Source organism: Myotis lucifugus, unplaced genomic scaffold (genome assembly GCF_000147115.1).
Source record: "Myotis lucifugus unplaced genomic scaffold, Myoluc2.0 scaffold_340, whole genome shotgun sequence".
NCBI lineage: Eukaryota > Metazoa > Chordata > Mammalia > Chiroptera > Vespertilionidae > Myotis > Myotis lucifugus.
The window spans coordinates 384,678-396,557 of NW_005871388.1; the positions used below are offsets into that span (position 1 = coordinate 384,678).

The window sequence follows — 11,880 nt, forward strand, 5'->3', positions numbered from 1 at the left end:
TTCTGTGCTTGTTGGAAGAAGAGGGATTTTTCCAACAACCTCTCTTCCACTAGCCATGGCAAAACATGCAGCCATGATATTTCTTTGAAATGGAAAATCACTCCAAATTCCCTGATAAAGAAAGGGGCTCCAGGCAGTGCCCTCGGTGGTCCCAGATCTGTCTCTTGCTTCAACAGTGTTTGGACAGAACAGACCTGGGGATGCCCCTTCTTGCAGCCTCCGACCACTCTCCTGCATCTCATCCAGTCGCCACCTTCATAACCACCTCCGGGACCAGCCAACACACCGGTTTTTTTTCTACCTTAACTCCTTATTGCTAAACAACCATGAGCTCCCAAATTCGTCAGAATTATTCCACTGAGATGGAGGCTGCGGTCAATCGGTCAATCACCTGGCCAACCTGCATCTGCGGACCTCCTACACCTACCTCTCCCTGGGCTACTATTTTGACCTCGAGAATGTGGCTCTGAAGGGTGGGCCACTTCTTCCGTGAGTTAGCAGAGAAGAAGCGCAAGGGCGCTGAGCATCTCTTAAAGTTGCAAAACAAGCGAGGTGGCCGCATTCTCTTCCAGGACGTGCAGAAACCTTCCCAAGATGACTGGGACAAAACTCAGGATGCCATGGAAGCTATCCTGGCCTTGGAGAAGAACCTGAACCAGGCCCTTTTGGAGCTGTATGCCCTGGGTTCTATCCGTGCAGACCCTCATCTCTGCGACTTCCTGGAGAACCACTTCCTGGATGAGGAGGTGAAACTGATCAAGAAGTTGGGCGACCACCTGACTAACATCCACAGGCTGGCCACCCCCCAGACTGGGCTGGGCGAGTATCTTTTCGAAAGGCTCACTCTCAAGCACGACTAGGAGCCTTTGGAGCCCAGAGGCCTTTCAGAGGCCCCTCTGCATCCCCCTGGCGTCTCTGGCTTTTACCTGAGCCTCTTTCTGAAACTACTAGCCATTCTTTTAAACCATCCTGGAGCCCTCTCCCATGCATTGGACCAAATGAAACAATAAAGCTTTTTGCAGAAAAAATAAGTAAAGAAAGGGGCTCCATTTTTAATACTTCACATTAAATGTCACAAAAATATTATATAGATTATCAAAGCATGCCATAGAAAATTAGTCTTAATATTCAGAATGACCTTTTGATATAGACAAACCTATAAAAGTTACACTGATTTGTTTAATACCATAATTCATGATATAAAACAGTCTTCATTATAGTCAACATCCTATATAATAAAAGCCTAATATGCAAATCAACTAAATGGTGGAACAACCGGTCGGCGGGGGGCGGGGCTGGCGCCATCCCCCATCAGCCCAGGGGTTGCCTCCCACAGTGAAAGGCTCCCCAGCGGGCCTAAGCCATCAGTCAGACATCCCCTAAGAGCTCCTGGTCTGCGAGAGGGCACAGGCCAGGCTGAGGAACCCCTGAGTGCACAGATTTTTGTGCACCAGGCCTCTAGTTATCTATAAATAGTTATAGTATTAAACTTTTATATAAGTTTTCCATTTAACTTTTTCTAATAAATAACAAAGACTTTTCAAAAAAGCATGTCAATACATACATAATTTAATTTTATTATATGGGGGACTATTACACATTATAAAATATTAAAAGATTGTTAGAGTTCAACACTAAGAAAAAATTAAAGCTCTTTAAAGAATTAAAGAAATGACTTAGACAACATTAAATGGATATTCCAATGAGACTACCCACATATAAAAGCTAATTATTTTAGTCCTTTATTGGAACCTCATTCACTCTTATGAATGTATGATCTGCAAACTATACTAAACAAGTAACATAAGCATCTTTTCCCCTTTGGTCTATCAGTGGCAAAAATCCTCCCCAAAAGTTCACACAATCTAAAGAACACGTGACATCCTACTAAGGTACTTGCAGCTGAGAGGTACCAGTGGTTTTTGCTATATGAGTCCTGTCTTCTCTTACAATGCTTGTCTCGAAAAGAAATGCCTGTTCCACTGGCAAAGGACCATGCTATGCTTGTGTGGTTACCAGAGCATTTCAAAGAGGAGTATGTAGTTACAGGCAAGGTCAAAGAAGGCATGTGCTAATGGTGCCACCCCAGGTTTGTCAGGCATGGACGGTCTGTTGCCTCCACATTAACCAAAAAGGTTCACTTCCATATGGAAGTTAGCAGGTAGGAAGCAGGACTCTGCCTGTTTCATTTTTGTTGAGGATGACAGCAGAGGCATCTATCTTGCTTTCAAGGCATCACAGGTAGTAATTCCAGCTTGTTGAGCCCAACCTCATTATGCAGGCCCAGCCCCAATATCAAAAAGAGGGGCCTTTACTGTAGAAGCTCCTCAGTGTGGAGGGACCATCTCCAAGCCTGACTTCGTCTCTCCTGGGGATTCTGTGAGGTCCCTAACGCCCAGCTAGAAATATTTTTCTGCCTGACCCTGCAGGAGTGGACTCTACTGAAACAGAAGCACCTGTGTGATATACTCAGCTTCTCAACTTGCTTAGTATCACCTCTTTCTCCTATCATAAAATGCTACCTCTCCATTTGATCATTCATAATAGCATACAAATTTGTTATTATACCTTCTGTACTACAAAAATAAATAAAAGAGCCCTAGCTGGTTTGGTTCAGTGGATAGAGCATCGGGCCTGCAGTCTGAAGAGTCCTGGATTCGATTCCAGTCAAAGACACATGCCCAGGTTGTGGGCTAAATCCCCAATAGGGAGCATGCAAGAGGCAGCTGACCAATGATTCTCTCTCATCACTGATGTTTCTATCTCTCTCCCTCTGCCTTCCTCTCTGAAATCAATAAAAATATATTTTTTTTAAAAGCAAAATTTATTTTTACTTCAAACCTCCCCCAGCTAACAACATCCCTTTTCTGCTTTCTTTTCTAACTATAGTTCTTAAAAAACTATATTTTCACTTCAGAATATTTTTTTCAACTCACTCCCACCTAGCTACCATCTCCCCATGTCACTGAAACTGCTCTTTGTAAGGTGCTTATGGCCTCCATATTGTTGAATTAAGTGGAGGTACCTCCCTATCATTTGACCTCTCACAATTGGATTCAGCTAGACTTGTTTCTTCTTGAAAGTCTCTGCTCTCTGGGATTCTGTGACCACATTCTCCTAATTTATTTTAACTTGAACTCTAGTTCCCAGGCTCTTGTTCTTGCCCCTCTTGGTTGTGGCCCTGGTTCCTCTTCGCTTCTCCTTATCTTCACACCCTAAATAACCTCATCCATTCTCAAGGCATTAAATTCCATCTTTAGGTTAATAATATACAGATTCCCATATCCAGATCATAAATACAAGAGCCTAAATAATGCAAAATTTCTGTATCTAAAATAGATCCCTTAACTTTTACCTCTCTAAGAATCACCTATCAAAACACATTTAGACCAGTTGTTCCCCTGTTTACATCCAATCAATGACCTCCCACTGAACACAGAATAAAATCCAAAGCTCTTCTATGGCCGAGTACCTGCCTCCCCAACGACAGTGAGCTCCTTTCAGCTCTTGGGAACATTAAGATGTTTCCTGCTTTCACCCTTTGCACAGGCTGTTCTCTCTGCCTGAGACGAACTTTCCTTCCTTTGGGGCCAAGTGGAAATCTCTCTTTGGAGAAGTCATCTCTGATCACATATAATATTGTTTCATTCGAAACTGAGTTCCAAACAACTTTTGCTTTGCTGTACAGCCTCTCTGGGAGTTAGAGCCCATTTCTTGTCAGATATAGCTTCAGGCGTTAAGTGCTCTTTGCACCCAGCCATTTATTTCTTCTCTCTTCCTTAGTCATTTATTTCTTCTCTCTTCCTTAGTCCTTCCCTATCCCCATCTGAGTCTTTCTTGCTGCCTAAATCTGCTCACTTATATCTTCCCTTTAAAAAACAAAAAGCTTTTCTCTAAATGTTTTATTAAAAGTGTCCTCCCATGTAAGAGTTAAATATTTGTGTCCTCCCATGTAAGAGTTAAATATTTGTGAAGAGTACTGTTTGGTTCCAGAGCCCTTACCAACACCAGAAAAGCACACTATGCTAATGTAAAATGTCAAGAGAAAGTTTTTATAAAGTGAGTCATATAATTTCCTCATGTTTACCACAGTTTTCCTGAACTGATTAATGGAAATATAATCCTTAGACATTCTCAATTCATCTATGAGGCATGAAATAGGCTAAAGTATATTCCAAAAATCAAACCTGCTCACAAACATGAGAACCAACATGCCATAGTATGATCTAACCATTGAGCAAGCGGCATCCACATTAGAAGCAGACAAGCAATTTGCTTCTAAATAGGCACTAGGGCAAGAGTAACCCATCAACGGTCACCAATGAAGAGATTTCACTGTCTGACATTTGAATTTTTTGGTCATAAAATGAGCTATCCAAAAGATACAGCTAACAATATATTTTTAGGTTTATTTTTTAATTGTAAATTTTATTAAATTCTGAAACCAATAAAATTACTTTAAGACTGAGGACCCAAGATCATAAAACAAATCTATATGGAAAAATTTTAATTTATATAAATTAAAGCAACAGCAAACTTTTCAGACACACAAAAACCCAATGACTGTTCTTAGCTGCAGTGATAATCTGAATGATTCCCACTGCCTTTAAAAATGTGGTTTTATACTTAGCCAAAACCAAAAAACAATACTTGTATCCAAATCAATAAAAAAGCTGCTGTTACATGAATTTCTTCATCACATGTTATTCCTGTAACCTCATAAGCAATTTGCACTGCCAGTTAGAACAAAGCAACAATCATACGGAGGTTGACAATGCACTGAAATTGCATATTACGTCAGCTTTAATTAAGCCATAAGAATTTACTCAGGGATACTTGTATGCCATTTTGGGGACTAGCTTAGTGGAGAAAATCTCATTTGCTAGTAAAATTTAAAATTTTTCTTTTGCCAAAAGAATGATGAATCTTTTTTCAAAAGTGATACACTGGACAGTAAGAGTCAGGTAATGAGCTTAGCCATTTGTCTACCCAGCTGCTGTGAAGGAATTTCTTCCTTGTGCTTCCACACCCCGCCCAGAGGAACCTACTTCAAGGCCTGCTTCCCACCACAGTGCAGCCACAGGGCTGTGGTGGCAGCAGCCCACCACAGGGGACTGCACACAGTAGGCACTAAGTCATATGGTTCCTGCCACCAAATTATAGTAAACACTGGAGTCACACAGCAGCAGAGATACAACTTTAAAGACGTCATTCCAAGCAGAGCCATGTTAAGCTGTTGGATTCCGGGATGCTTGCAGTGAAATTGGTTGTCCTCTAAATGGTTTCTTCTAAAAATGTAATTGCTTTGTTCTGGGTTCACAAAGGCATGATTTCCATCCCCTACTGCTGCCAGACTTCAACTGCAAATACAAGGGCTGGTAAAACAATAAAGTCGCTGTCTTTTATCTCAATGCCAGATAGCTTTTCTGTCCTTGGCTTCCAGACAAAACTCACTTATTATAATTATCTTCTGAGCTGGCAGTGGCCTTTCTAAAACTTTATAAACGTTGCAGTGAAAGCCTGTTGAGCTACCACTTGTGTCACGCTGGCAGGTGCCTCTCCCGCTCTGGGCTGCAGCACCATTTCACGCACACAGAGCAAGTACACGTTGGATGCATGAGCACAGCGGGGAGGAAACTGCAGTGAAACCAGCATATTGCCAAGCTCACGTGAAATCCCCCTTCGGCATATTTCATGAGATTCCAGTTGTTAGTTTAAACCTAAAGAAAGAGTTTTGTACTGAAGACTGTGTAAAACAGAACTCTGGGTAGTTACCCACAAAAGTGCTATTTGAAACATATAATTTTAACTCTTCTAGAGTATTATTAGCCATGTGAAATTCATGTAAACTTAAATATTTACATTGAGAACTCTCTCAACATCTATAGTGCCATCTGTAACAATTTTATTCAGTATTTTTTGATAACATTTGTCACCACATCCTGCCTAATTTATCCATATTTCCCTCTTTATCCTTTTTACAATCTTATTAAAGTAGAATTTAATTACATGCCCAGATGTGTTGAAAAGTATGTTTCAACATAATTTATGAAAATAATTATAGATGGAGAATAATATGGGAAAGCCGTATTCACTTATACGGTTTTGTATTCAGGCCATTAAAACTGAGCAAATTTTACAGTATTCTTTCAAACCATAGAGTTTCTCTGTATAAACTGCTTTGAGGAACTAAGGAAACCTAGTCTTTGAAAGGTTTTTTGTTAACTTTAAACAGGAAAAAAATCATGTCATACAGCCACAGATTGATGCCATGTACATGTGAGCTGTGTCTAAGCTCACACAGCTAGCAACTGAAGGGCTCTTAGCTTCACTCAGTAACATGTGCCCTGCATTGGCCCTGAATCACCATTTTTCAGATACATTAAAGGCAAACCAGTTTAACACGACTCCCCCCTCCCCCAAACACACACATATACACACACGCATGCACACCCTGTCTTCTGGATTTCATAACTGACAAGCCAATAGCTGAATGTACAGATATCTAGCGGGGCTATGTTGCTGGTCAGGTAAAGAGAGAAATGGAGGGGAAAGAAAAAGCATCACGAAGACCTATATTCCTGAGATCAAAACTCCCCAGTCTCCAGGTGAGGTTATAAAGGCAGGATCCAAATGCCTGTCAGCTGCAATACATATAGCACCCCAACTGTGCAGGCTGGGAAATAGTGCCAGACTAGCCCTGCAGGGAGCTGTGGTCAGTCAGAGCACATCCAACCAGACCAGCAACCCCGAGGTCTCCCAGGAGCATGGAAGAGAATCTGAATTTTCACACTAATGAAATATCATGGAAGTTAGCTGAGTGAGAGAGGCTTACAAAGATCTGGGTCTTGTGGTTGTAAAGAGAGAGTGCCATAGTAGGAGGTAGATTTTTAAAAAATCGAGAATTATTACTTCTCAGTGGATGCCAGCATGGAGGACCAGCCACACCCCAGGCCCAAATATATCAATGTCCAAGTTAGCGATACAACAGATACAAATGATACAAATGCCAGGAACCAGACCCCTCCCTGATGCAGCTTTTATACTCCAGAATTAATACCATGAAGGAGGAGAAAGAAAATTCTGAACTGATAGACTATACCAATAATAGACATGATTTATGTGTGTGTGTATGTATGTGTGTGTTGCCACAGACAAAATAGAGGTATAGAATAAATAATAAAGTTATTACAGATAAAGTTGCAAGAAGTACCACTAAGTACATGAAATTTGCAATCCCTAAATAAGAGGAAAAGTAATTAACTTCTTTAAAAAATAAACATGTATTTCTCTGAATTTTAAATCAAAAGCATCCCATTTCAAAGGTGAAAGATTCTTACAGGAACAATAATTTTTTTAAATCATTTTGTAAAGCATATTATTTCCACATTCCTTGACCTAAAATCATAATTTCTTAATGTTTGAGAAAACATCCAGATTTCTAACCGCCTTTTTTCCGATAGACCAAGCTTTAGGCAGTACCTCCTATTAGATTTCTAAGACGCATGACACTTGTTCCGGTTTTTCAGGCTTTCCTTAAGAACAGTGTTCTAGTGTTGGGATGTGAAGGCAGGGAGGAGATACTTGCCACCCCAGTATTACAACATGCCTCCCTCCGCCTTACAAGATACGTTTAAAAACCCCATAAGTGGAGATGGAGGTTTGGGGAAATATAACTCATCCATAGATAATATAATACAAAATATGACAGTGAAACATAAGTCACGGTTCTTACTTTTTCCTGCTGAAGTATAAACTTTATAGATATTTTTATCAAGAGAAAACAAAAATTGGAGTCAACCCATGATTGCCATCTTGTGGAGAGATCCGCACTATCAAGCCAGAATTTTGTCCTTCGGTGCAGGAATAAAAATGCCTCCCAAAATCCCTGGACACTCCTCCCATTATTTAATCATCTTTGTTGCAAATAAGCCCTTCCTCACAGCTGACCTAAACCCCCGCTTTGCCCCCTATAGACACCGCGAACTGCCGCCACGTACTGAGCGGTAATGTTTTACATAGTCAACTTACCAAATCGTGCCTGTGACCACCTTTCCAGGTCAGTAAGTGCGACACTAGTTTACGTTTCCACCAAATTCCTGTGTTCCAGCCCTTAAGCCTTCAAACTTCTTAAAACTTGGTCTGAGCTTTGTGGGCTTTGGTAACGTCTACCCTTTGTTTACTCACTCTATCCGCAGGTTTTCTGTCTTCTTTGGGGAACACCAGGAGACTTTCCGCTGGGCAGCTCCGGGTCTGCGGGGTACAGCCTCAGTCACCCCTGAAGGAACTCGCAGTGACCTAGCAGGCCTTTGTGCTTCAGCGCCTGCGGCCAGTTGCCAGGGAAACAAATCACAATGTGGGCCTCCCAGAATCTCACGCACTGCGTGGGGGGAGGAAGATGGTGGGCGAATGAGCGCACAATTAAATCCACCAAATTAATCCACCATAAATGTATTATAAAATAATTTTGAGACGTTCAAAATATTGGAACATTTCCCTTTTTGATCACCACATTCTATCAATCTCGACTTTCTGTTGTACGAGTTGTGAAAGGTACTCCTTTTCCTCCACCAGTGGTCAGCCTGAAATTCAAACATGACCGTTTCTCACCACTTCTGCTACCCAGAACTAAGTCCTAGCCAACATCATCACTTTCTTGGATTTTTGCAGTAATGTTTTAGCTGATATTCCTGGTTCTATTCTTGCCTCCCTGTGTAGACTAATCTCAACCCATGCCGGAATGACCCAGCCCACGCACTCCCTCCCTGACTCAAAACCTTCTCATGCCGCCGCCAGGCACTCAGAGAGAATGCACTGAAGTCTTTGCTATGGCCTCCAAGCTTTCAGAAAATGGCCCCTTTTCTTTTTACTTCAGCTCCTACACTTTCCTGAGTTCACTCTGCCCCAGCTGTACGGGCCTCACTGCTACTCTTCACACAATCAAACCTGCGCCCGCCTCAGGGCATTTGCTCTTATTGTTCCCTCGGTAGGGAAGGCTCTCCTCCTCAGCCCTTCCCCCTACCCCTTACCCCCTCCCCCAGCCCCGCCCCGCCCCCACATTCCCCTTTATGACTCACTCCCTCATAACTTCCAGGTCTTTTTTTTAAAGTCATCTTTGTCAATGAGGCCCTCGCTGAAAATCCCACATAAAATTCAATTTCTTCCCCAATTTAATATCTTCCTCTCTTATTTTTTACTCCTTAGCATTCATAACCCACTAGTAAGTATTTTGCTAATTTTTTTCGGTGCTAGTTTTCTATTGCCATTGTGACAAATCACCACAAACTTAGTTTAAAACAACATAAATTTATCATCTCACGGTTCTGTTGATCAGTCCAGTGGGCTTGGCCAGCTTCTTTGCTGTAGGTTTCACGTGGCTGAAATCAAGATCCTGGCCTGCTCAGCTCCTAGCATAAGGTTCTAGGAAGACTTCAGTTTCAAATTAATTCAAGTTGTTGGCAGAATTCAGTTCTAAGTGGGTGCAGAAATGAAAAACCCCCCATTTTGGTGGGGGGCAGTCAGTGGGCAGCCTTTCTCAGTTTCTAAGGGCTGCCAGCATTCCTTGGCTCATGACCCCCTCACTTTACATTCAAAGCCATCAGCGGAAGATCTATAGTCCTCCTCAGGCTTTAAATCTCTTTAACTACCCCTTCAGCTCATCATTCCTGCTGTCTTCTTCCGCCACATCTCTTTGAGTCCCGCTAAAGAAAATGTTCTGCTTTTGAAGATTCAAGTGATTGGACTGGGCCCACCTGGATAATCCAGGGTACTGTCCCTATTTGAAGACCCTTACCCTTAATTACATTAGCAAAATCCCATCACAGCAATATTTAGAGTAGCGTTTGCTTGAATAACCAGGTGAGGGGAATTCTGGGGATCATCTTTAGAATTCTCCCTCCCATGTTCTCAGAATTCCCCAACAGAATATCAATCCCAGAAGCATAGAAATTTTTAGTTTTGTGTTGTATCTCCAGTATCTAAAAAGAGTGCATGGGACAAAGTAGACAAGCAACAAGTATATGTGGAACAAATGCATCTGGGTTCTTAAAAAGATGTGAACTCTGCAGAGTGATGCATGGAAAACTTGCAATGTGCATACATCACACATTTTTTTTTCTGAGAAGTGGGTACATTCTTTTCATCAAATTTTCAAAATGGCTATCCCTCCCAGTTTGCCTGGGATAATCCTTGCTTATGCCTCTTCTCTCAGAATAATTATTCATTGGGCTCCATGTACCCTCTCAAAGTGTTCAGATTTGGATGATCATTTTATGATTGTCCTAGATTCTGAAAGGTGTCCACTGTCCAACAAAGGTGTAAACTCCTCCAATCTCTTCAAGCTTCTCTGCAGGACTGTATTTAAACCTACACAGACAGAAATACATCTCTTTTGCCTCATAGAATATTCATCCTCTCCCTTGAAACCACATGTGAAGAATATTTACAATTAAGACAAAGACTAAGAAGTAGATCCTGCCAATTATCTCACCAAAACACCATGCTGCCTCAAATTATAAATATGAGAAATGCCTGTGGATATGAAAACAGCTATGTGACACAGATTTTTGCCATAATGCCTTAGATGTAATACTGTGTCTCATCTGTTCAGTGAGATAACAGAGCACTTTGTGCACCCTAATATTTCTTAGAAAATACCTGTACTATAAGAACTCATGGTTTAAAAGATACTTATAATAATATCGCAATCATTTTAGCTGTGTTCATGCCTTGCATATAATATGACTGATAAGACAAATTTCTAGGATTTAATAACCATAATTTAAAGCTGAGTATATGGGAAATATTTCAGTTGTCACAAAGCCTTTTTTCTTTACTTGTGAACTGGGGAGATTAACTTGATTAGGAAATCTAACAGGTATTTTTTTTTTTTTTGCTAGTTTTTCTTGTCTTCATTTTCTAGCTTTCATTAAAATTTTGGGTTTCATTCACTTTCTTAGGGAAATTGGATTATGGCCTCACTGCCTTATCACCAACTCCACCTCCAAATTTAAGGGCAAAATATGGCCTCTGTTGAGAAAATTGACTATCTGTCTAAATGATTAAGGAGTTAAGGGACTTTTTATAGTTTAATAAATCTGCCTTCCCCATATCACCACCCCCACCCCAAATAGCTTTTAGATACTTTTGTTAAACTTCTATTAAATGCAAATAGTTTCTAATCAGCTACTCAAATCAAAAAAATATGTTTGTATTATGTTTTATCTGTAAAGATTGTATCTGCTGAGATTATAGCAAGATACCTCAGCAAGAATTCAAAATGAAATAAACATTTCCCTCATTTCAAGCACATTATTCCTTCAAGATGCTTTTTCCTCTTGGTCCTATTGTCCCTCTGACATGGTCATCTTTGTCAATCTGTGCCGATAGACTACTTTACCCTTAATGATCAGAAACAATCTATGGCCCCAGATGAGCAATTGCCCTTTTTCAGTGTTCTAAGGACACATCCCTAAATGCCTCTACCTATAACTAATCAGTCTCTGGGATTGAGAAGACAAGCCATTTTTGAGGAGAAGAAAAAAACAACAAACAACCTCTGCAGTGTGAAACTCAAGATGTAGGGTTCTGAATGGGTTAAGCCCACTCGTGGTCAAGACAGCTTTGAAACCCTCTGATAGGCAGTAGGTAGTACTGAAAAAATTTTTAGAGATAAAACAGGCAGGTTTAGGGAGTCTTAGGGAATAAAGAGGGTCCATGGGGGAGGAATGCATATGTGAAGGACAGAGGTATCTCTGGCCTGAGCAATTAAAGCAAGTATAAGGTAGATCAAAAGCAGCCCTGACCTGAGCAGCTTGGAGATGCCAAAATGTGTATCTTACTTGTACAAAAGATAGAAAAAGGCCACAGGATAAGGGGGGA

The 11,880-nt window shown here is 41.0% G+C and overlaps 1 pseudogene; it reads left to right on the forward strand.

Moving 5' to 3' along the window:
• Positions 1-326: 326 nt before the first annotated feature.
• On the forward strand, positions 327-880 carry LOC102431303 (annotated as a pseudogene).
• The last annotated feature ends 11,000 nt before the right edge of the window (positions 881-11,880 follow it).